The sequence below is a fragment of the Haliotis cracherodii genome, unplaced genomic scaffold (assembly GCF_022045235.1).
Source record: "Haliotis cracherodii isolate W230 unplaced genomic scaffold, xgHalCrac1.p SCAF_9, whole genome shotgun sequence".
NCBI lineage: Eukaryota > Metazoa > Mollusca > Gastropoda > Lepetellida > Haliotidae > Haliotis > Haliotis cracherodii.
In genome coordinates, this window is record NW_027266343.1 from 57,376,120 (window position 1) to 57,400,713 (window position 24,594).

Below are 24,594 nucleotides of genomic sequence, written 5' to 3' on the forward strand. Positions count from 1 at the left end.
TCTGTCCTACCATTTCTGATCAGAGCTCCCCACTGTACGACAGACATATGTTGCTAAGGACCTTGTCAAACCAGAGCTCTCCGCTGTATAACAGACATGTTGCTGGGGACCTAGTCAAACCAGAGCACCCCACTGTACGACAGAATATGTTCCTAGGGACCTAGTCAAACCAGAGCTCCCCGCTGTACGACAGACATATGTTGCTGGGGACGTATTCCAACCAGAGCTCCCCGCTGTACGACAGACATGCTGCTGGGGACCTAGTCCAACCAGAGCTCCCCGCTGTACGACAGACATGTTGCTTGGGACCTAGTCCAACCAGAGCTCCCCATTGTACCACAGATATATGTTGCTGGGAACCTAGTCCAACCAGAGCTTCCCACTTTACGACAGACATATGTTGCTGGGGACGTATTCCAATCAGAGCTCCCCACTGTACGACAGACATATGTTGCTGGGGACGTATTCCAACGAGAGCTCCCCACTGTACGACAGACATCTGTTGCTGGGGACGTATTCCAACAAGAGCTCCCCACTGTACGACAGACATCTGTTGCTGGGGACCTTGTCCAACTAGAGCTCTCCGCTGTACGACAGACATCTGTTGCTGGGGACGTATTCCAACCAGAGTTCTCCGCTGTACGACAGACATCTGTTGCTGGGGACCTAGTCCAACTAGAGCTCTCCTCTGTACGCCAGACATATGTTGCTGGGGATCTAGTCCAACCCGAGCTCCCCGCTGTACGACAGACATATGTTGCTGGGGACCTAGTTCAACCAGAGCTCCACACAGTACGACAGTACATGACCAGACAAATATTCTGAAATTGCGTATAAGTGGTGCTTCTTTGCCTGTTTCCACACATTGCCAATAATCCGCTGTAACGCCCAATATGGTTCTACTGACGTGGATTCCCAACGGACTTATTTTTTAAATCGCTCGTAAAATCCTACATGTCCGTTTCTCCATCTGACAATCATACATCACGCCTCACGGGCACCGATCGTTCATGACATAGTTGGTGAGTTTAGGTTTAATGTCACATTGAACAGTACCTCAGCTATGTTATGTAAGCATAATATGGGAGGAAAGCCCGGAGTGACGCATGTATTAGACGTTTACCACTTTAGTGCTGAAACATACAAAGAATCATACCCAGGGTGAACTCAGGATCTATGGATCAGCAAGTTGCGGCGCGTAGACGGTGGGCCTAGATCTCGTATCCGAGTGAGTGTGGATGGTTTTACACCGCTTTAACAATATTCTAACAATATCGAGCGGAGGACACCATCAATTATCTTCACACATTGTACCCATGAGGGGATTCGAACCCGGGTCTTCTGCGTGACGAGCGAACGTTTTTACCACTAGGCTACCCCACCGCCCTCGAGTGAGTGAGTTGAACAGTCCTACGATGACATTACGGTGTGTCAACTTACCTTTGGGGGTATGTTCAACGCGAAGTAGCTCGTACACCTTTATAGCTGACTGAAACCCACGGTCACTGATATGGTGCTCACTAACTAAGGATCATCAGGTTGGATTGGAACCCTTCACTTAAGAGGGTTTCTACACCTACATGTGTTACGCTGTGTCAGTGAGGGATTGACTGAGTTTTACGTTGTATGGTCAGTCCAGGAGCAGGTAAATCAGTAGCTCATTGTTTTGAGCTTCGTAGACAAAATCAACATTGGTATCAGTACCCCCCACCCACTGGAGTGCTACATTTGTCGCAAGAGGTTATGGGTCGGTAGCCAGGGTCGTTGTCAAGGTTGATTGTGTGTCATCGCACACTGACGTATATCACGAGTTGTGCCCCTTGTAATAAAAATGCGATATCCAATCAGATCGCTGTTATCTCGTCCAGCTTCACAAAGATGGCGACTGCGATCTAGTCGATCAGAAAACGAAAACATTCGCGATTTCATTCAGACATAAAACCATGGGCAATGGTTGGGGGAGGGGTGGGGGGGAGAGAGAGGTGTGTGTGTGTTAAAAGATGAAAAAAACATATTCGTGTAAACAAACTCATAAGAAGGTGTACCAGTCGTGGACTCCACAGAAAATGTAAGTGCCCGTGAGTGAGGAAGTGGGAGAACACCCTGTAAAGGTCATCGTGGAGACAGGCAATGTGCCCTATTTGGTAAATCCCTCTATATGTCTTAAATATTATCCTAATCGGCTTCAAAGTCTTGAGATTCGATTTGTATAGCTCTTCGGATGTAGGTTATAGGGGACGGTATTGATATATTTTATATAATTTCACAACGTGTGTGGGAGGTCTGTATACCAGGCTATCGTGGGGGCGTGTGTGGGAGGACTTTATGACAGACTCGTGGGGGAAGTCAGATCACTGGTGCCAGCGTTAAGACATTAAAAACTAACAGATCTGTTCGTTGATGTTTGTTGTAAACGTGATGAACCTGACATGTATCTTGTTTATTTTAAGCTATGTTGTTCCAGCTGTTGCTATATAAGTTGTTTGTAATATAAGTCTTTGAAATGTATACTGTATACCAGCGAATATACTCTGCAAAACAAGAACCGCTATATTGATATTAGATGTATATTTTTATATATTGTATAATAATCAACAGATGGTAATCGATGGTTAAAATTTGGCACACATCACTGTTCAGTTGAACAGTATATTTTCAAGGTGAAGGTCATGGGTTCTCAATATCTTATATGGTCACCATTAGAGTCCAAAACTGATTGGCATCGTCGTTGTGTGGAAGCAATCAGATCCCAATTGTGGCCTGGGGAATGTTCACCCACTCTGCCTGCAGTGTTTGTGCCAACTATCGGTGGTTCTGTGGTTGTTGCTGACGTGCTCGCAGTTTTTGATCCATTGCATCCCATAAATGATCGATTGGTTTTACATCCTGGTGGTCCATAGCAGGACCTGGATGTTGTGATTCTTGAAAAGGTCACTTGTCAGTCTTGCCGTGTGAGATCGGTTCTTGTCTTGATGGAAATGACGTTCGTTTGTTCCATAACGGGAAGGGCGTGTGGCCGAAGAATCTCATCCGTGTAACGTTGTGCCGTTCAATTCCACAGGCCTTGCACCAAGTCTGTTCTGCCATAGTAGGAGATGGCTACCCACATCATTACACTACCACCACCAAATCCACTTCCTGTGTGCAGTTTCGAGCAGAACGTTCCCCGTGACGCATGTTAACACGACGTCTACTATTCACGCGTCGAAGCCTAAAACGTAATTCGTCACTGAACCAAACCTGTCTCCATCGCAGTTGTGACCATACTCTGTGACCTTGACACTATTGACGTCGCAGCCGACATAAAGCTTGTAATCGGCCGATGGCGTTGTTGCGTAGGACGTCCGTCAGTCATGGTGTGTTTACGCTATTCACTTGCTGTAAGATAGTGATGCCCAACAAGTGATGTAGCACGTACGTGTCATGTTGGTGTGTTTTGGCGCCAGGCTCCAGGGTTGTGTTTTTGCGATTTTCCCATCTTTTTACCAAATTTCTGCAGTACATCATTCTTTCCACACAAATCAATCACAATCCATGCAGGAACGACCAATTCAATTTCGGTTTCAATTATGTTTGGATGTCGGCAACACTGTCGGATATTTACGATTGTACTACCTTTGCTAGTGTATATACTTCAAGTATTGACCATTCTTGAGGGCAATAACATGTTTTATGGACCCAAGAGTCTGATATAGACGGATGTCAGTACCAACTTCCTCTGTCCATAAAATATTTGTGATCAATAATTGTTTTATACCATAATTGAAAATAAAAGAAGATTTGTTTTCAAATTCAACTATAATTGAATCAGATGTCACGGGAAGTGACAAAAGATTATTCACACCAAAGCCTTGCATTAGTCTTCCGCCGAAGTGCTGAACAGACATACAGACAGACAGGCAGGTCTCACCTCATAAAATATTTACATGGTTACATATAACAGTATATACAGGTGAGCCAACCGTTAAGGGTTACGAGTGAGTTAAATATATCACAGTATATTCGTGTAAAAGAAGTGTAAAAAATATATTATTTCTCACTAGCCATATATAATTTGTTTTCTTCGTTTGAGAATAAAAAAACAGGTTTTGGCTGTAAAATATACATAACATTTAAAAAGTAAAATAAGTCGGAACACGCTGGCCGGGTGAATAGGCGTAGCTACGAAGTGCTCCAATTTTACTATCCAATATATCTGGTTGTTAAGGCTGCAAGAAAAAGTGGGTTTTTGTGGCACTTTTCTCTCAGTATTGAAGAGGACGGTGGGACTTCTTAAAATAATTTTATTACTTACAAAATATTACTTTTTAGTTCTTTTCCGACGAAGAATACGTACACATACCACAGGGCACACATCGAACTTGACTCTTCAATGCTATGTCAGTGGTATAGCATGGATCAATTGTCAAGCAAGGATCAACTGTCAAGCAAGGATCAATTGTCAAGCAGGGATCAGCTGTCAAGCAAGGATCAACTGTCAAGCAAGGGTCAACTGTCAAGCAAGGGTTAACTGTCAAGCAAGGGTCAACTGTCAAGCATGGATCAGTTGACAAGCATGGATCAACTGTCAATCATGGATCAGTTGTCAAGTATGGATGGAAATTTGGAATATGTTTTTTCACTAGCAATAAAAATGACTGACGGACAGGGTTTAAAAAAATATAAAAGCGACAAAACCATTTCCATATTCATAATATATCTCGAGTCTCGGAGTCGATTGTAAGATTTCAACTATATCATGAGCATGTGTTTATCAATCACTACCAAATAGTGATGTTACCTGATGTTCGCGAAAAGGTGAGCGTATCCTGTTCCAACGGTGACACTAGTCACACACACATGCAAAGGCAAGTCAGTTGTTCACCTGAAAAAAAACCCAGGAATATGCAGTACAAGTCAAAATTGGGAATTGCATCGGACAGCATTTTTGTCACCGATGTATCAAATGTGGAAATGTCCTCCACATAATGTTTTTTGAAGCCTTACTTAGGCCTTGAATGATGTAACATTGGTCAAACAAATTCTGAGCAAGAGTTGTATTACGCTCTTAATAGTTAAATATTGGAAAGCTTAATTCATCCTTCTTGTCATACAGTCTTGTAGAGAGTGTTTGTCACTCTAAATCTTTATGCGTAGATCTAAATATGAAACAGATGAAGAGTTCTCACTGGTCTCCTTTATTTCTAGTCCAGGTGGTAAATCAGTGGAAGGCAATTGGCTATTTGATGATTACAGAACGATATTAGATTATCGATATACCTGAAGCTTAAGTTAAACGTCTTGGCCAAATTACCTTGTTTTGACTTTGACAACCCGAACAGAAACTCTGATTCACATGAATAAAGTAACAGATTAGCAAGAAGTGGAGCGTAGATGGTGCGCCGATGCCCGAAAAAAAACATTTCCCAATTTGTGTATAAGACATACGATTCATACCTTCATAACGTCTACTGCTAAAGGTCCACAGTGATTGTGCACCACTCTTCACAAGGGTTCACATTACAGAACAGCGTGGACATTTCTGAATAGTGGTGCAAAGTCAGCATCGAACTTTAGCAGGACAGTATGAAGTATGAAAGCGTGAATTGTAGCTGTGTATTAGCGACGACAGGGAGCAAATGTAGAGCAGGGCAGAGCTACCATATCGCAGCTACATATTTGTCAGGCCTGTAATTCCTGGCCACCCCCTCTTGGTTTCAACACTGTACTACTACAGCAGCGGTCTTAGGAATCCCCAAAGGTATGTTCGGCATGGACATGGCGGAAAGCGGACACACAATTATGGTTATAAAGTCAAGGAATATCAAACAATATGCAAAGAGTTCTAAGGGGATATTTCATGTATACAGTGACCGATCAATTCAAATTATGGGAGGGGTCGTGGGCAGGACTTAACAATACTTATGGCCAAAATTGTAACCCACCTACCATACCCTCTTAAATTGATTGGGGCTCGAGAGACCAATTGGACAGTGTCTCTCTTCGCTGTCCCTCAGTCATGGGGCAACTTCTAACCATTCCTCTCACCTTATTGGATTAAGTTATGAGGCAACTTCTAACCATTCCTCTCACCTGGTTGGATTAAGTCATGGGGCAACTTCTAACCATTCCTTTCACTTTATTGGATTAAGTCATGGGGTACATTCTAACCATTCCTCTCATCTTATTGGATTAAGTCATGAGGCAACTTCTAACCATTCCTCTCACCTTATTGGATTAAGTCATGGGGCAACTTCTAACCATTCCTCTCACCTGGTTGGATTAAGTCATGGGGCAACTTCTAACCATTCCTTTCACTTTATTGGATTAAGTCATGGGGTACATTCTTACCATTCCTCTCATCTCATTGGATTAAGTCATGAGGCAACTTCTAACCATTCCTCTCACCTTATTGGATTAAGTCATGGGGCAGCTTCTAACCATTCCTCTCACCTGGTTGGATTAAGTCATGGGGCAACTTCTAACCATTCCTCTCACCTGGTTGGATTAAGTCATGGGGCAACTTCTAACCATTCCTCTCACCTGGTTGGATTAAGTCATGGGGCAACTTCTAACCATTCCTTTCACCTTATTGGATTAAGTCATGGGGCAACTTCTAACCATTCCTCTCACCTTATTGGATTAAGTCATGAGGCAACTTCTAACCATTCCTTTCACCTTATTGGATTAAGTCATGGGGCAACTTCTAACCATTCCTCTCACCTTATTGGATTAAGTCATGGGGCAACTTCTAACCATTCCTCTCACCTGGTTGGATTAAGTCATGGGGCAACTTCTAACCATTCCTCTCACCTGGTTGGATTAAGTCATGGGGCAACTTCTAACCATTCCTTTCACCTTATTGGATTAAGTCATGAGGCAACTTCTAACCATTCCTCTCACCTGGTTGGATTAAGTCATGGGGCAACTTCTAACCATTCCTCTCACCTGGTTGGATTAAGTCATGGGGCAACTTCTAACCATTCCTCTCACCTGGTTGGATTAAGTCATGGGGCAACTTCTAACCATTCCTCTCACCTGGTTGGATTAAGTCATGGGGCAACTTCTAACCATTCCTCTCACCTGGTTGGATTAAGTCATGGGGCAGCTTCTAACCATTCCTCTCACCTGGTTGGATTAAGTCGTGGGGCAGCTTCTAACCATTCCTCTCACCTGGTTGGATTAAGTCTTCTAAGATGCATATAATGTCAATAATAAATGACTTGTGTATACAACTTTAAAGAGTTACACACGACGATGTAATATTAAATGCTGATGAGGTAATAAAGTTATCGAACGCTCTGTCACTTACCCCCAAACTCTTCCGATGGTCTGCTCATGTATCAACGAGTAAGTTATCTCCACATATATTTTTTCAAATTCAAGGTATTAGACGAAAAGGGCTGGAAATAAGTGTGGGAATTCTTTCAACACATTAAGCTCAAATCTTGATGAAGTCTTTACGAGTTTTCAATGCTTGCTTCTCCGACGATCATGAAGCCGACCGTGATGGCTCAAAGGGCCGATGTTGGCACCAAATGGATGCAGCTTTCATGCCTGCTTACTGGGAAACTCTCCCGAGGCATTTCGATGTTACTCTTTAATCTCTCATCGTCCCTCGCCTCTCTGCTCAGTTAGAAACCACGAATCGAGCCGTTTCACAACATAAACCCTCCTGGTGAAAAAAAGCACTTTGCCACAAAACATTAATTATTTAAGCAAAGTAAGCCTTGTAATGTAAGGGTTAAATGGACAAAGCAAAGGCACGGAGCGGACAGGGATGATTCCATGCTATGTGGAGGTTACCTTCTGGGCATCCTTCTGTCATTAAACATTCAGTAGGGGCACAAGTGTACTTGATCAGCATGTGCATCCCCCGGAGATGACGGTGCTGTAGTATCAACGCTGTACGGTTTAGTTCTTGTCGAATAGTCTTTGAACACGTGGTAAGATTTTCGTGTAGAAAGCCACAATTCACATAGCGCACAAATTGATTCTAAACATGATCAGAAGCTTTGAAAGGTATTTTAAAGTAAATCGTGAAGATCCGTGTTAAAATTAGTCTTCAGGAACCCATGCTTGTCGTAAGTGGCGACTAAAGGGATCGGGTGGTCAGGCTCGCTGACTTGGTTAATGCATGTCGTCGTATCATAATTGCGTGGGTCGATGCTCATGATGTCATTCAATGGATTTTCTGGCCCAGACTCGATTATTTACGGACCGCCGTCATATAGCTGGAATAATATTGTGTGCGATGTTAAACAACAAACAAAACAAACAAACAAACAAACACAGTGACTTAGGTTCCAGACAGACCCGGGTTTAGACAGGGGGCTCGGGACCTTACAGCTGAAACATCTATTTGAGAACAGAAACGTGCACGTGGAAATAATCACCCGCCAAAATTGACTGTGTTTTGTGAGTATAATCAGAGGATCTCCATTTAACTTGCCCAATTATCCCTACTTAGAAGTTGTGTACGCGCCCCCTGGGTCATTCAAGTATTCATATGAAGAAATATACCAAGACTTTAAATGCAATGCTTTGTGAAAGTGACTTAGTTATATTATAATGATTTGGGACTTTAATGCCAGAACAAGACTTCTTAAATATTATTGAACATTTGACAATCACATTGTTGATGAGCTTGATCTAGATGTTGATATGATGAGAGATGAACTTGATGCAGGGTCAACGTGAGATGATGTATGTGGGCCAAGAGAAAGATCTAACATGGACACATCACATCCTAACAACTATGGATATAATCTAGTTGATAATCACAATACATGGTAATCGTCTGTCTTTGTAGATAACCCAGATACAGCTAAACTGAATCTCTGAAACAGGGGTGGGTGTGTGTGTGTGTGTGTGTGTGGGGGGGGGGGGGGGGGGGTGCAGGGAGACGCAGCTACTGTTGTCGGTCAGATAGCCAATGATCTAGCGCACGTTTTTCTTGACGCTGCAAGTGAAACATTTGGGACTTCTCGATACAAGGGCAACAGACAACTCGTATTAAAACGCACAGGCGTGATCATAAATGACTGTATACAAACTCGGAAAAGGTTTTTCAAGGCAAAGACTGTACATATTAAAAATCAACTCAGAGTGAATTTGAAACGATCCCCCAAAGTGTACTGAAATTACTAAATAACGAAGCATGTGATAAACAAAATAGCAGGGTTCATTTAAGCACATTCTACGGATATTTAAGGAAAATTAACAGCAATGGTGAGGGAACGGACGGTTCTGAAATCATCTAAAATTCCTGAAATTAGCTGCAGGCATAAGACGGTCAATGTCAAACTGGGTTTAAGCATATTTTTATTTCAACTGAAAATTTGGATCGGTAAACAAGACAGCGCTTATTTGAATACCTCTCCCTACGTAGAAATCAGGTAACAAAGATGGTCAAGGTGTTTACAAAATATTTACACAAAAATACCTTGGTGGTCAGTTATCAAGCATATGCATGATGAGCAGTGTCCGGGTTTGATAGTCAGAATGAAGGGGTTATTTGTAGTATAAAGTACAATGTCAAACTTCTTGCTACTGGTGTAAGCTAAGCCAGCCTTCACAACATGAATATGATATCGCGTCTTGTATGTTAAAATTTATGAAAAATCACAATAAAATAAAGGATGCCCTTTATGGCTTTCTCATATCAAAGGGTTTATTTAACAGTTGTGGTAGCACGTATATGTTTGATTCCCTTGATGATTATAACAAAGCGTACATTTATTTCAACTTAATTATTTTTCTGAAGTGTGAAATGATGACCTACAAAGTTACTTACTGTTACTGCATAACATATTTTCTGAAAACAATGTAACACTTTTTGTATCATCAGTAGAGTTTAATGTTTATCCGAAAAGTATTCTTCACAACGTTTCAGTGTATCAAAACAAAAAGAATTAACTCATCGTGTTTATGGACCTGTCATCTTGCTGTGTCATGTTATATATATATATATATATATATATATATATATATATATATATATATATATATATATATATATATATATATATAACTGGTGGTCACCTTGAGTGAATAAGATGTTGTTGTTGTTGTTGTTGTTGTTGTTGTTGTTGTTTACACAGGAGTATGTCTATCATGTCCCCGAATTCAGATGTGATGAAAAGAATAGGACCCCTCAAATAAAGAATGACGAGTGATGTGACAGGGGATGCAGATCACTCATCAACCCATACTCCACATCAACACAAAAGAGTTGTCTCCCCCAAAGTACTCAGAAACACAGGATGTTAATCAGCTTCTTGAGAGAACTCTGGGACAGCTGCTGTTGTCTTCTTTATCTTCACCTGTAATACACTTCCGGGCGTTATAATGTATACATCCTTATAGGTATCATTGTTGTGTTTTGGATGTAAAGTTTGAGTGTTTCTGAGGCTTTGTTCAACCTGGTATCGTGTTGATAACGTTTGTTGTTTTTATGTCAAGTCCAATTTTCAAGTGGATTTTGCTCGGAAGTTTACTTGCAGACCTGGATAGCCGGTAATAGAGAACACACATGCGTTCATACCGAGAACAAGATGATGTCACAAACAGGCATCCATACTGAGAACAAAGACATGTCACAAACAGGCGGACCGTGAAGATCGGGGGTAGAATAGGCCTTCAGCAACCCATGTTTCCCGTAAGAGGCGACTTGGCTTGTCGTAAGAGGCGACCAACGGATCGGGTGGTCAGGCTCGCTGACTTGGTTGATGCATGTCATCGATCCCAATTTGTGGATAGATGCTTATGATGTCCATCACTGGAATGTCTGGTCCAGACTCGATTATTGACAAACCGCCGTCATATAGCAGAAATACTGCTGAGTGCGGCGTTAAACAACAAACGAACGAACAAACAGGCATCCATACTGAGAACAATGTCATGTCACAAACAGGCATCCATACCGAGAACAATATCATGTTACAAACAGGCATCCATACTGAGAACAATTTCATGTTACAAACAGGCATCCATACTGAGAACAAGATCATGTCTGAAACAGGCATCCATACCAAGAACAATATCATGTTACAAACAGGCATCCATACCAAGAACAATATCATGTTACAAACAGGCATCCATACTGAGAACAATGTCATGTCACAAACATGCATCCATACTGAGTACAAGATCATGTCACAAACTTGAATCCATACTGAGAACAAGATTATGTCACAAACAGGCACCTATACCAAGAACAATATCATGTTACAAACAGGCATCCATACTGAGAATAATGTCATGTCACAAACATTTGACTCGGCAGCGACAGGCCCCATGTCCATGTTAAATCATGTACTATTGATGAACATGAGGCGACCTTTACGGAAGACTTCCACTTGGTCGGCAGGAATAAGGAGGCTGTTTAGTTACAATGTGTCTCCTTAGAAGACATCCTTGCCGAAATGTTCTACTTTTGATAAACGCATTCTAATTGGCACTAATAATAATAACCAGTTTATTGTCCAAACTATTAATATAAACATTCCCTGGACCTATTCCCTGCAACGACTTCCTTCCGGAAGTGACGTCATCATCTCGAACTTCCCACAGAATTTCACAAAGAAAACAGCAATGACCATTCCTCAAAAGAGAAACAAGATCCATGTTTAGCGTCTAGATGTTCCCCCATGATCTGTACAAAACTACAATGTGTACTTATTAAATCATGGCCGTTCGTCTACCGAAAAACACAAACACATTATGCGACAATCCTTAATTAGACATTAATTGATTCACTTGTTTTGATGAAAAAAATAATAGTTAAAAACTTTATTCCTTGACTTGTTATGCCCTAATTGAAATAACGAATTCAAATGGCATTTTCATCGAGTCGGGTTACCAATTAAACATAGGAAGAAGATAATTAAATAATGTTTTTCTTTAACCAGATAAGATAATGGAACTGTTAGGTTTTTGTTAATTGCATGAAAATCGACAATGGCCAATGCGCCCGGGTGAATTTTTTTAGGAGTCACCACCACGATCTGCAGTGTGTGGTTTGTTTGTTTTGTTTGTTGTTTTACGCCGCAATCAGCAATATTCCAGGTATATGACGGCGGTCTGTCAATAATCGAGTCTGGACCAGACAATCCAGTGATTGACATTAGGAGCATCGATCCAGGGATGACTTTATTAACCATTGCCAAGTACTATTAAAACTACTCGAGGGGCGGTCGGGTAGCCTAGTGGTTGAAGCGTTCGCTCGTCACGCCGAAGACCCGGGTTCGATTCCCGACATGGTTACAATGTGTATTTCTGGTGTCCCCCTCCGTGATATTGCCGGAATATTGCTACAAGCGGTGTAAAACCATTCTTACTACACCTACTACTACAACTACTACTACTGCTGCTGCTGCTGCTGCTACTACTACTACTACTACTATTACCACTACTACCACTACAATTACTGTAACTACTCGACTTGTTAATCGTGATCAAAGAATTATAAACAATAAATGACGTGATTAACCATGGTAAAATAATGTTATATCTACTCGACGTGCTAAACAATGATATCTATATAACTACTTCCCTTGATAAACCATGCCACGATAATGATATACTCTCCAAAAAATGAAAGATTGCATTTCAATGAATATTGTTTTTTCCACTAAAATTGCTACAAAATTGTTGAAATCATCTCCCCCGGAGAATCTGTTTTGCGCGCCCCTCAATATAAAGCCTCCCCCCTGATTATTCGGTTTGTTGCAATGTCTTTAAGTACTATATTCTTTAAATAGTTATCTTTAATGTAAGGAGGGTTACTTTAAAAAATAGATTATGAAATATGGTCATAATGAACTGATATTTCAGAATATTTTATTTGGTAACTGTGCCTTCCATCCTAAAATAATTATAAGACATAATCATACCAAACAAAGGATGGGAGACAAGAGTCTCTATAGAGTTTGTTGTTTCTAATACAGTTGTTGTTGTTTGTATACATTTTTTTAATATACCTGTTTGAGTCTAGGAAGGAACTCTGGGGACGAGAGTGAGACAAACTTTGTTGCTCCAATTATGTGAAAGTTCATGTTCAACAGAACAGTTGTTTATTCATTCCCTATTATGCTTTGAAATAAACCAATTCACGGTTGAATTTTTCAGCTATGCGTTTCTTATTTTGGAAAGTATATTACCACCTCTGGTCAAATGACAACATAACAACTGGGCTTGAATAGCATGGTCAAATAACTACATGTATATAACTACTCGACTTTAAAAACCATGATCAGATAATGACACAATTACCTGACTTCATTAACCATGATCAAATAATGATATAACTACTTGACTATCCATTATCGAATAGCGTTATAACTACTCCGAGGAAATGCGTGTGAGGATATTGCCACGTCGCTCAGGCCTTCTCCATTACCGAGTCCGGGAAACATGAGTTTGCCATTCCCTAACGACTCCATTACAGTGGACAGGAGCTGACAGTGACCTGACCCGGGACCCGGCGTGTGACTTAATGCACTCTTGATATTTACAGATGACATTATGGTGGTTCTGACCAATCACTGACCTAGGGCTGTAATTACAACCGACATGCGTAGCTTATGCCTGAGCCCGATGGCAATAAAGCCAGTTTAACGCGACAGATGCACATGTGGTGTTGTAGTAAAACGGAACGTTAAATTTACACTGGTAAACTGTCTGTTGACATTGTTAATGAAAATGTAAGGATGAAACGATTCATTGAAGTCACGTTACGATATACATGGCGATAGATTGCTAACAACATCCTACGTGACATCATACGTAACATCATGCCTAACACCAAACGTGACTTAAACGAAACATCATACGTAACATCATTTGTAACATCATTCGTAACATTATTCATAACATCATGCCTAACACCAAACGTAACTCATACGAAACATCATTCGTAACATCTTACTCTTATTGAACAACAAATTACATTAAGAGTAACAACCCGCAACCCTTAATGTAAAAAGTTTTTTTACATTAAGGGTTAATGTCGTACATATCGCCCCTTATTGTAAAAGATCCTTATACACAAAGTTTGATTGGAAATATATATAACCTAGTGGTTAAAGCGTTCGCTCGCCACGCCGAAGACCCGGGTTCGATTCCCGACATGGGTACAATGTGTGAAGCCCATTTCTGGTGTCCCCCGCCGTGATATTGTTGGAATATTTCTAAAAGCGGCGTAAAACCATACTCACTCACTCACTCACGTAATAAGCGACAGCGTGAGAAACTGACTTTGCTCAGATCTGAGAACAAGAGGGGCTATTATAAGAATGTCAGGCTCGTTATTGAGGACATGCCAGATACTACTCTGGATAGAGCATCAGTTGTCGGCTCCGGTCGCAGATCGCGACTCAAGTGGAACATCGTCAACTGTGGATAAGGAGCGGGTGATGCCGTCAAGGGCGAAGGTTAGCCTCAGGGAAATTACAGGGTGGCCAGGGCTGTTTTCCCTTGTCAACAGGCAAAAGCATATCTTACACTGCAAGGAATACAGAAGATTTAACCAACAAACTGTCCGGTATTGTGATTGTTTCTTATGAATCTCAACATGACATTGCTGCTTTAAATATATGAAACATAGTCAATAGAAAAACTCTTTAGTGACATTTTTCCAGAATATAAACTTATTTGTTTACCAGCCACAAAAAGGTTCGGGAGGTATACGGGTTTTGATAAAATAGTCACTGGTAAGAAATGTTATTGATGTTCGATACAGAGAAAATGCTGGTACTATTCTGTTTGATAAAAGTATGTTTGGTTTCAGTAGAGATACATTATGTGTGTTTACATATATCCAGTCGGAGATTTTGCTGTAGTTCTTATTGTGTACACTGGAAGAGTAACCACCTGTTTCTATTATTGTACTTGGATTTGTTTGTTTGTTTGTTGTTTCACGCCGCCCTCAGCAATATTCCAGCTATATGACGGCGGTCTGTCAATAATCGAGTCTGGACCAGACAATTCAGTGATTAACATTAGGTTGGTAGGTTGGTTTGTTGTTTAACGCCGCACTAAGCAATATTCCAGCTATATGACGGCGGTCTGTCAATAATCGAGTCTGGACCAGACAATTCAGTGATTAACATTAGGTTGGTAGGTTGGTTTGTTGTTTAACGCCGCACTAAGCAATATTCCAGCTATATGACGGCGGTCTGTAAATAATCGAGTCTGGACCACACAATCCAGTGATTGATATCATGAGCATCGATCCACGCAATTGGGATCGATGACATGCATGAACAAAGTCAGCGAGCCTGACCACCCGATCCCGTTAGTCGCCTTTTACGACAAGCATAGTCGCCTTTTACGGCAAGCATGGGTTGTTGAAGATCTATTCTACCCTGGATCTTCACGGGTCCATTGTACTTGGAGACATGAACAGTAGAACCGGCGTGACGCTGTAGAACGATGTTGTTCACAATGTTGAGGGTAATGATCACTCAGTAGATTAGTTTACACACTTTGAGATGGACAGACATTCATGTGATAAATTACTAAAAAAAACTTTGGAAAAACTCTTTTGGAACTGTGTGCAATTCTTAACATATATATTGTGAATGGAAGATTTGAAACTGACTTTCACATCCGTGACTGTACATTTATTGGGCATTGAGGGTGTAGTGTGAGAGATTATGTTTTACCATCGAGTGACATGTTCCCCGATGATGATGAATGTCTGTAAAAAGACATGAACGGTGTCATTATTTAAAGGCGAGCATAAAAACTAAAGGTAACTCATACCTTATTAAGTATACAAAGTTTGCAATGAATACAGATAGCTCTGTGGAATCAAGAAGGACCTGTATGCACAACGTGAAAGGAGTGACCTAGAAAATGCAGCAGCGGGAGACTCTAAACATTTCTGGGACATGATAAAGCGTGTGTCTGGACGACAGCAACGCCCCCATCCTATTGCTATAGAAGACTGGGGGTACTTTTTCTCTTCGCTGTATTTCGAACAGATGGGTATTCAGGATGATCTTGGTGGGGCGGAGGACATAGTGACATGTACAGGTTATGTGCAAAAACTGACAATTGACATGTTAGAATCAACAATCACCAGATACGAACTTTTTGAAAGCAACAGTGCCAAGAAAAATAATAAATCAGCTGGTCTTGACGATATTCTTAGTGAATATCTAAAATATTCGTCCGCTGTTATAATACCTTATTTAGAAATCATATACAACAACATTTATCAAAACTGTGATTTCCCTGAATGTTGGGCTCCTGGGATAATTATCCCATTGCATAAGAAAGGGGACGCCTCTATTCTTGATAAGTTTAGGGCTATAATCTTCCTGGGTATCCTCAGTAAAGTTTTTACATCTATTTAAAACCGAGGACTTGTGTATTGGGCTGCAACACTTGATAAAATATCTGAATGTCAGTCAGGGTTTCGAAAAGGTTAATCAACTATTGGTAACTGTTTTGTTTAAAACTCTGTCATTCAGCGTTATCTTTTACTAAAATGAGGTAAATTTTATGTAGCATTTATTGATTTCTCTAAAGCATTCGACTCCATTCAACGTCATCTATGGAAACTATTGTACAAAAATGGCTTAATTGCTAAAATGGGTAAAATGTTACAATCCATCTACAGTGTAGGCTTGTGTTCGTTCAAACAACAGAGTATCTAGTATATTTGATTTCTTCGTGGGTTTTGAGGCAAGGGTATATGCTTTGTCCTTTTTTGTTTCATTTTTTTATAAACGAATTGGTTACTGAAATGGAACAAAATTGTCGTTTGGGTGTTCAGTTACATCCGGAATCTATTTATATTTTTCTACTTCTATTTGCGGATGACCTTATTGTGTTTGGCAATACTGTCAACAAGTTATGCAAGAAGTTGAAAATCTTGCACAACTTACTGTTGTAAATGGGAAATGTCAGTCGATCTATCGAAAACAAAAATAGTTGTTTATCACGTTATGTAAAATTGTATTATTATGGAAATGCGGTTGGCGTAGTTAGTGGATACAGTTATCTTGGCTTGTATTTTAGCAATAGATTACTGATGGCGAATGCTTTCAATAATATTGCAATTTAGGCAAGAAAGGTGTTAACGGTCCTGTTAAGTAGTACACATTCCTTGAAACCATACTCGCCTTACTTTTACAAAGATAACACCAATACTTCCAAACGGGGCTGAAATTTGGGGGTTCAGTGACATAGAACCATTAAAAAAAGTTCAATCGTGTGTCTGTAAGCGTCTTTTAAGATAGATGTTCTATTCAGTCGCTTGCTGTTTTGAAATGTGTCAAATGTTGGCTGTCTCTCTTCAATATGCAGGAATATCGTTTACCAAAACAGTGTGACAATATGTTGCGGTTGTACGATGAACAAGGCCACGTAAAGTCGGCAACGAAACTGGTTTTTTTTCAGGGTTGTAACAAAGCCGTTCTTGTATTGTGTCGGTTAGTTTAATGGGTTTTGTTTATTTCGTCGACTCTCTGTCAGTTCAGTGGGCAGAGATTTCGTATGATTGTGTAAAGGGTTTTGTCGCTTCTATTTAATATCAACACGGCTTCCCCTGATGTATCGGTTAATCGCATCAGCCCTAGCTATTTTTATCATGAAATCTTTTTTCGCCAAAGTTATTTACTCCATGTTAGTGAGTGAGTGAGTATGGTTTTACGCCGCTTTTAGCAATATTCCAGCAATATCACGGCGGAGGACACCGGAAATGGGCTTCACACATTGTACCCATGTCGGCAATAGAACCCGGGTCTTCGGCGTGACGAGCGAACGCTTTAACCACTAGGCTACCCGACCGCCCACTCCATGTTAGTAATAATTGGGTTTGAAATGGAGTCGACCATCACAGGGCTGGTCAATGGTTGGTGGAAGCTGGCTCTGTATCTTCATCACTTGTACTATAGGTGGACAGATGACGCAGACAGACGCGCATGACTACGTCTCAACACCAGGTCCCGGTTCGCCCCTATGTTTCAAGCTTTGTCAGCACCAACCCGTGCTGATTAAGTTTCACTAAAGAGCTAAAAGCGTGACCTGCATCACTTCGGGCGTTCCTTCCACAAGCTGCCGCGACATGATATAACTGGAATACTGTTCAATGCGGCCTTCAACTCACTCACTTACTCAAACTGACAAACAAATAGATAAATAAATGGACATTTATAAATTTAGATATATTGAACATTAAAAGTTAGGGACCACGAATGTTTAGAGGATATATATTTAATGAAGTCAGAGCACACTATGTCATAAACATATACTATTCATGATCCATAACGTTTTTGTTCCGTGTACCTAGATGGCTATATAAATACACATAAGAAACAGATAACAAATGACGGTATACAGTATGTGGTATTTGTAGACTAGTGTATGTAAATATCAATCGGAAGGAAATGGGATGGGGTTCTGTGTCAACCTCTGACCACTGCTGACCGCTTTACCATCAACTGGGTCTGTGATAATCGCTTAACGACATCCTAGTACCATCAAGTCTTAGGAACAAAGTGGATCATGATGATTTAACTCTATTCCTCGTGTCCCGTGTGTCACTTTGACAAAGACCATCCTTCTATTACCTTAGACTGGCTTAACTCCAAAGTCAGCTCCGCACTCAACCCTGGGGGGGATGATCGTATACCACTCAAAACAAGTTAAAGAACACCCATAATGTGTGTTGCAAGTCTGGAAGGTAATTTAAGGTACAGACGTTTACTATAATGTCTGAAAAACTATCGGACCTACGCCCAAAGCTAACACCGTATTCGTGTGTGCGTGATTCGCGTGCACCCTTTCGAGTTGAGTTGATTGGTTCAACTGTGTCATATGGCCCTGTGACGCAGGGGTAGCATTATACAGATGGCTGTTTCAATGAATGCTCGTTCCACCCGTGATGAACAGGTCTGGTTGTTGATGAAATATAGTGATAGCTAAATAGACAGATTTTTTGTTCATGCACCGATTGTCTTTAAATGTAATATCCAGTTATGTATGACTGTTTAATAATCTCATACCAACTTTGACTGGAGATAGTTTTTCAGATATTGTAGTAAACTTTGGTACCTTAAATTACCTTCCAGACTATATAGTCATATGAAAAAAACGGGTGTTCTTTAACTTCTTTTGAGTAGTATATATACAGTACTAACATCTAGTTGGTACTGTAACCTTTACTGAAACATCAGGGTCTATTTGTCTCCATTAGTCAAGAGCCACGAGTTGAAATATCAACGTTACCAGATCGTGGGATAATTTGTTTGAAATATTCTAGGCGGAAGAAGTATCAAAGAGGCCATATTGATATCAGAAACATCAGTCACCACACGCACCTTTCCGTAACCTGGGTAAGAAGAATCGTCCCCTATCGATCACCGTACGCGTTATGTTCGAAAACACGATCAACCAATCAGATCGCGCGTATCATCAAAAGTAATGAGGTCAAAGAGTCCCGCCCTAATGTGTTTGTTTATAGTAATAATGTGTAAATATACACATTGGAGGGTGACAGTAACAGTTGTATATCCAAACGGAATAACATATCGTAAATGGTAAAAGGGGTATATACTACTCAAGCAAAGGTAAACGACCTCCATTATGTCATATTACTACAGTAAATCTGCCATGCCTTCGCAGAACTATAGTAGTTAATCGGGGGGTCCTTAATTTCTTTTGAGTAGTATATTTAAAAATGCCCAAGTCGACTTACAAGACACCGGCGTATATGATACAACTAGTTAGCTATTGTTTTCGCCATGTCCGTTTGCTGTAGACGGAAGCAAGTTGGCAAAATGGCCAAGAGAGGGGCCACGTGTCGCCATTCGGCTGGTAACGGAATTACTAGTGGTCAGGAATATATAGAGCTAGATATTAAAGGGTCGATAACTCTGTCCGAAATTGCGTAAAAAGTAGTTCCGACAGGAGGTTTTATTTCAAAGAAAGGAAATTATCACGATTATTTTATAATCAACTTTCCATCACCAAATATATATTAAGTCGAATTGTTTGATGAAATGAATTTAGTTCAAGTTTATATTTTTCTATCTTGTAATTATATCATTTGAAGCCATTGCATTTGTATGAATCCTCAAGATGAAGTCGGTGGAAACATTTACGATCATAAAAAAACTTATCACGACAGTTTAGAGGACTTCATTGCGCAACATGTTGCTGTCTAAGCGACGAAATAGTGAACTTTCATATCATTGTGAAATCGAGCATAAAGACATCAAATAGATGATAGCTGTTATCGTTCTATTTCGCCGAGAGATGTGTAGGTTCATTTGGGAAACACCCAATCTGTTTAAGTGTAAAAGAGAAGCCTTTGAAAGTTTTATTTGTATTAATGGCAATCTGATCCACAGAGATGAAACGATAGCCGATGAACTAAACGGCATGAGTCCCAAGGGGAGGCAACTCTTACCACTATGCAATTGTGTTCAACCAGCCATCGCGTGACAAATAAAAAAAACAATAGAATAAAACAATTAGAAAGACCGCTATTGAATCTTTAAAACATCAAACACTCAGTTGCCAAATAGGGAGTGATTGTTTGCTCTTGCTGTCAAATACTAACATGACCTTCTGTCAACATTGGGCTGTTTTCTTACTTCGGGTTAGACCGCTCTGAAACTATTCTTGAGTGTATTCAGGAACACAGGGCTCGGTTTGCCGTGTCATCGAATGCGCTGAAATTCGCTGTGCAATGTGAAGTCCCTAAGGTATGCCAGAATCATTAATCTGTCAGCCTTACACATGTTCGTGGGTTTCACCAAAGAAGGAAACTTCAAGCTTCCATCTCACGTTAAGCTGTTAGGCTGAGAAAGAAAACACGAAGCGTATTTTTACCAGATGTCGAAGAGAATGTGTCACTGGTCCTGGTCAAGACGCTGCGGTCAGTGCCTGCATGGACATGATGCATTGTGTCTATGTACTTATAGCAATAATCCATTTCTGTTGAGGTCTACATTGTCACAAGTATCTTAGAAAACAAGTTGTGTTTGAACATGCCAACTAACTTTCCACCGTGATATTTCTTGAACAAAACTTGTCATAAATGGGACAAGCTTCATTGTAAGACCACAATGAAATTTCCTAAATACGTGAAGGATGACAGGTTATTTCATTCCAAGTTATTGGATATATGGAATGATTCTGACAGACATTTTGTATTGTAGGGCACATTTGAAAAACGAGCTCCTGTGTAAATTCAGTGATAAAATATATTCCCAGTATCTCGGAATTGTCGTCCAAGGCGGCTGACATGGGAATCTGGTGGACAGGATCTGTGACTGAGGCTGATGGCATTCCATCGTACTTCATCGTTGCTCATGATATCAATCACTGGTTTCTCTGGTCCAGACGCGATCTTTTACAGACCACCATGATATAGCTGGACCATGTCCTGCTGCCGCGTTAAACAACGTTCACTCTGTCACCCAATCTCAGAAAGAGACAATGGCTTATTAACGATAAGTGTCTGTTTCAATTCACAGGAAAGCAAAGTGGCTTTGCATGTTTGGTTTAGTCTGATGTACACATTAACTATCTTGTTTAACACACACGTCCTCCGTTATTGGTGAAGCATCCGGTCAACAAGACATTAATACATCTTACTTAGCCGTCGTGACAGCCAATGCAGTGTCGTGTTGACATAAAGCCTGGTAGACACAGGCAGCCAAATAGTGCAGGTTTGCGCCTATATCTCAGTCTACGACCAACATGGAAGACTGTCGACATGGGACTGAATAATGGATGAGCGCAAGGTAATAAAATATATTTTCTGACCAAAATAATAGAATTATGGTGCGTCTTTTTTCTTGTTCTTCTTCCAGAAATCGATGAGTAAACGGAACCGGACTTTGATGTTGTCGCCGGGGACTGTATTACAGCCTTCCCGGGGGGGAGGGGGCACATTTGGGGATTTACTGCCCACACTGGTGTCACCTGGGCTCGGGATAGCGTGGGGAGGAGGCTAGAGCGGAACTGTAGGAAGTCACTACATTTTCTTCTAATCCGTCCAGAGAGGTTTGTGGCACTAATAGGGTATAAGACTTGCTATGTTTCCGGTTCACTTAAGGAAGGGCGATTCACAAGAATGACGCATCGGCTGGCGAGCTAGGGACAAATTGTCTTATTCATAAATTGTCTTTCAGATTTTAATGACGTTACTGCTGTATTTGAATAAAAGCGACAGAACCATTTCTGTAATCAGAAGAAATATCTGCTGAGGACAGTGTCAATAGTACGCAGATGTGGAATGTTTTGTGGTTGTGTTGACCAAGTCAGTAAAAGAGCATAGTAGCATGGCGTATTTGAAACGACGATATGGATACCATATTGTCCAATCGTCACAGACAGTATGTTGCCCACTCTTAGATGACGTTATATACAGTATGTTGACCAATACTAGACGACGTTATGGAGAATGGCGAGATCTCGTGGTTTTCGCGAGAATTGAAACTACTAAGGGCCGGTAACTCCGCATAGTGGATGGTGATAACCCTGCTGCTATCTGACAGACCACTAGTGACATTGGACTCTCTCAAAATAAAGCATTTCACCCTAATTAAAGCATGTACTGCAATGGGTCTCCAGTGTGTAGAACTTGACATGTCCCCGACACGAGATGAATTGGGGACCTCAGTCACTGCCCCTTGGTATCTAGGCATGTGCACCTCAGACTAGGAGTCGAGTTTGGGGTCCATTTGAACTGATTATATACTTTTCTAGAGCTATATGTGTCAATGCAACCAATAATCACCCGACACTCACCCCAAATTCAACACTGATGTCTGATTTTCCTTCAACTTTCACATCCAACCCGAAATCAATGACAGTGTTTCAACATCGATATATTATGTAGTTTGTGCGTCGACATTTTAATGTCATTTCAACTTCCGAATCCAACCAAACACCAATATCATTTGTATGTTAAAGCACGACATTGCTTCAACATGTATATCTGATGTTGATTCAACGTCGACATTTTAATATCATCACAACTTTCAAATCCAACAAAAAGGATTCAAGTCTGTCATTTCAATGTTGAAGTAGGAAGCTGATTCAACATTTATTCAACATTGTCGTGCCCGCTGGGTTAGGAATACGAATCGTATTATGTGAACCTTTGGCTACATATTGTTTATTCATTATATATTATATGTAGGCTACAGAAACACGTGTGGGCAATAGTCTCATTATCAAATAATGTCATTCTAAAAACAATCGATATTTACGATATTATTTCCGAAGTAGCTTCAGATTCGCGTAAAAATACAAAGTTGAGTGAACCGCCCCGTGTATCATATAGTGCAAACTGATCTGTAGCCATACATGTCTTCACTAGAACCTACACATCGGTGTTACACCTCTAAAATGTCTTTGGAAATGCAAGTCAATAGTTTGTTTTAGCAAGCAGACATTCATCGCTGTATTGAGCTTGATAGTGGTAATTGCATGATGACATTATTTGCATATTTATCGGATCGTTGTACCAAGTTTATCGAATATATTTATCGATCGCTAGCACTAACCCCTATCGATTAAACGATGTCATATCTTTCTCTTTCTTTGTCAATGTTTCATCTACCTTAAGTGCTAAAGGCGGCGTAAAACCTGACTCACTCACTCACTTAAACCTGACTACAGAAGATTTCATGACCGACGTGGATCTTTAAAAGTGCCTATACAAATCACATGGACGGAATAGTGAGTACACTACATCGAAGTCGTGGAAATGCTGTTTAAGTAACTAGGACAAGTTGGTAACGCGGAGGTAAATGGCTGCATTAGAAGATGGAGGTCTTGCTTTTTAAATTGTTCTCTTAAAACAATCCCTAATGAGGTGGATCTGGTCAATTCCTGAAATCAAAGGTTTTTATGAACTAACAAAGCACGTGGAAAGTGAGGTTGTCGGTGTAGGTAGCTCCTGTATACAGACATCAAACAGCCGCAGTAAGAGGGGGTTATTGACAAGTCTGATTGCTGTTGCTACAGTGTCGTGTTGGGAACCGACGCTAAACCTGCTGATCATGCGACATTGGGGATGAAGGGAACTGCGAAATCCAAATGCCTCGAACAGAGACTGTGATTATCTGGCTGTGTTTGAAACTGTCGCACTTAGGCTGGTCTTTGACAAGCCAGGTGATGAGCACATATTGTATATTGTGTATATATATCTGAATATCTGATTGTGACTTTTTTGAAGATCTTAAGTCTAAATTGTTTAGAAGCTTTTTTTCTACCAGTGACAAAAACGTTTTAAATGACAAAAAAGAATATTTATAAAGTTCATGAGTTTTTATAACTCATTGTTTCTTAAACTTCCAGCAAGTATGTTTTACAGAAGCCAATTCTATATATGACGTGTAAATATGTAGTCATATTTTTTAATTTAAATTTGCACTTTATCTTATTTTTAATTATTTATGGGTTTTTTATAATTATGTTATTATGTTTATTTAAGAATTGACTTTCACTTTGAGGGCCAAACTGTATGAACGTCGGAGCTTGCGACAACGTTCATACAATGTTTGGCCCTCACTGAACAAAACCGAATTTATCACAACCTAGGCTGCAACCGGTTTAGCATCCTGTCGAGAGTTTTGGGCT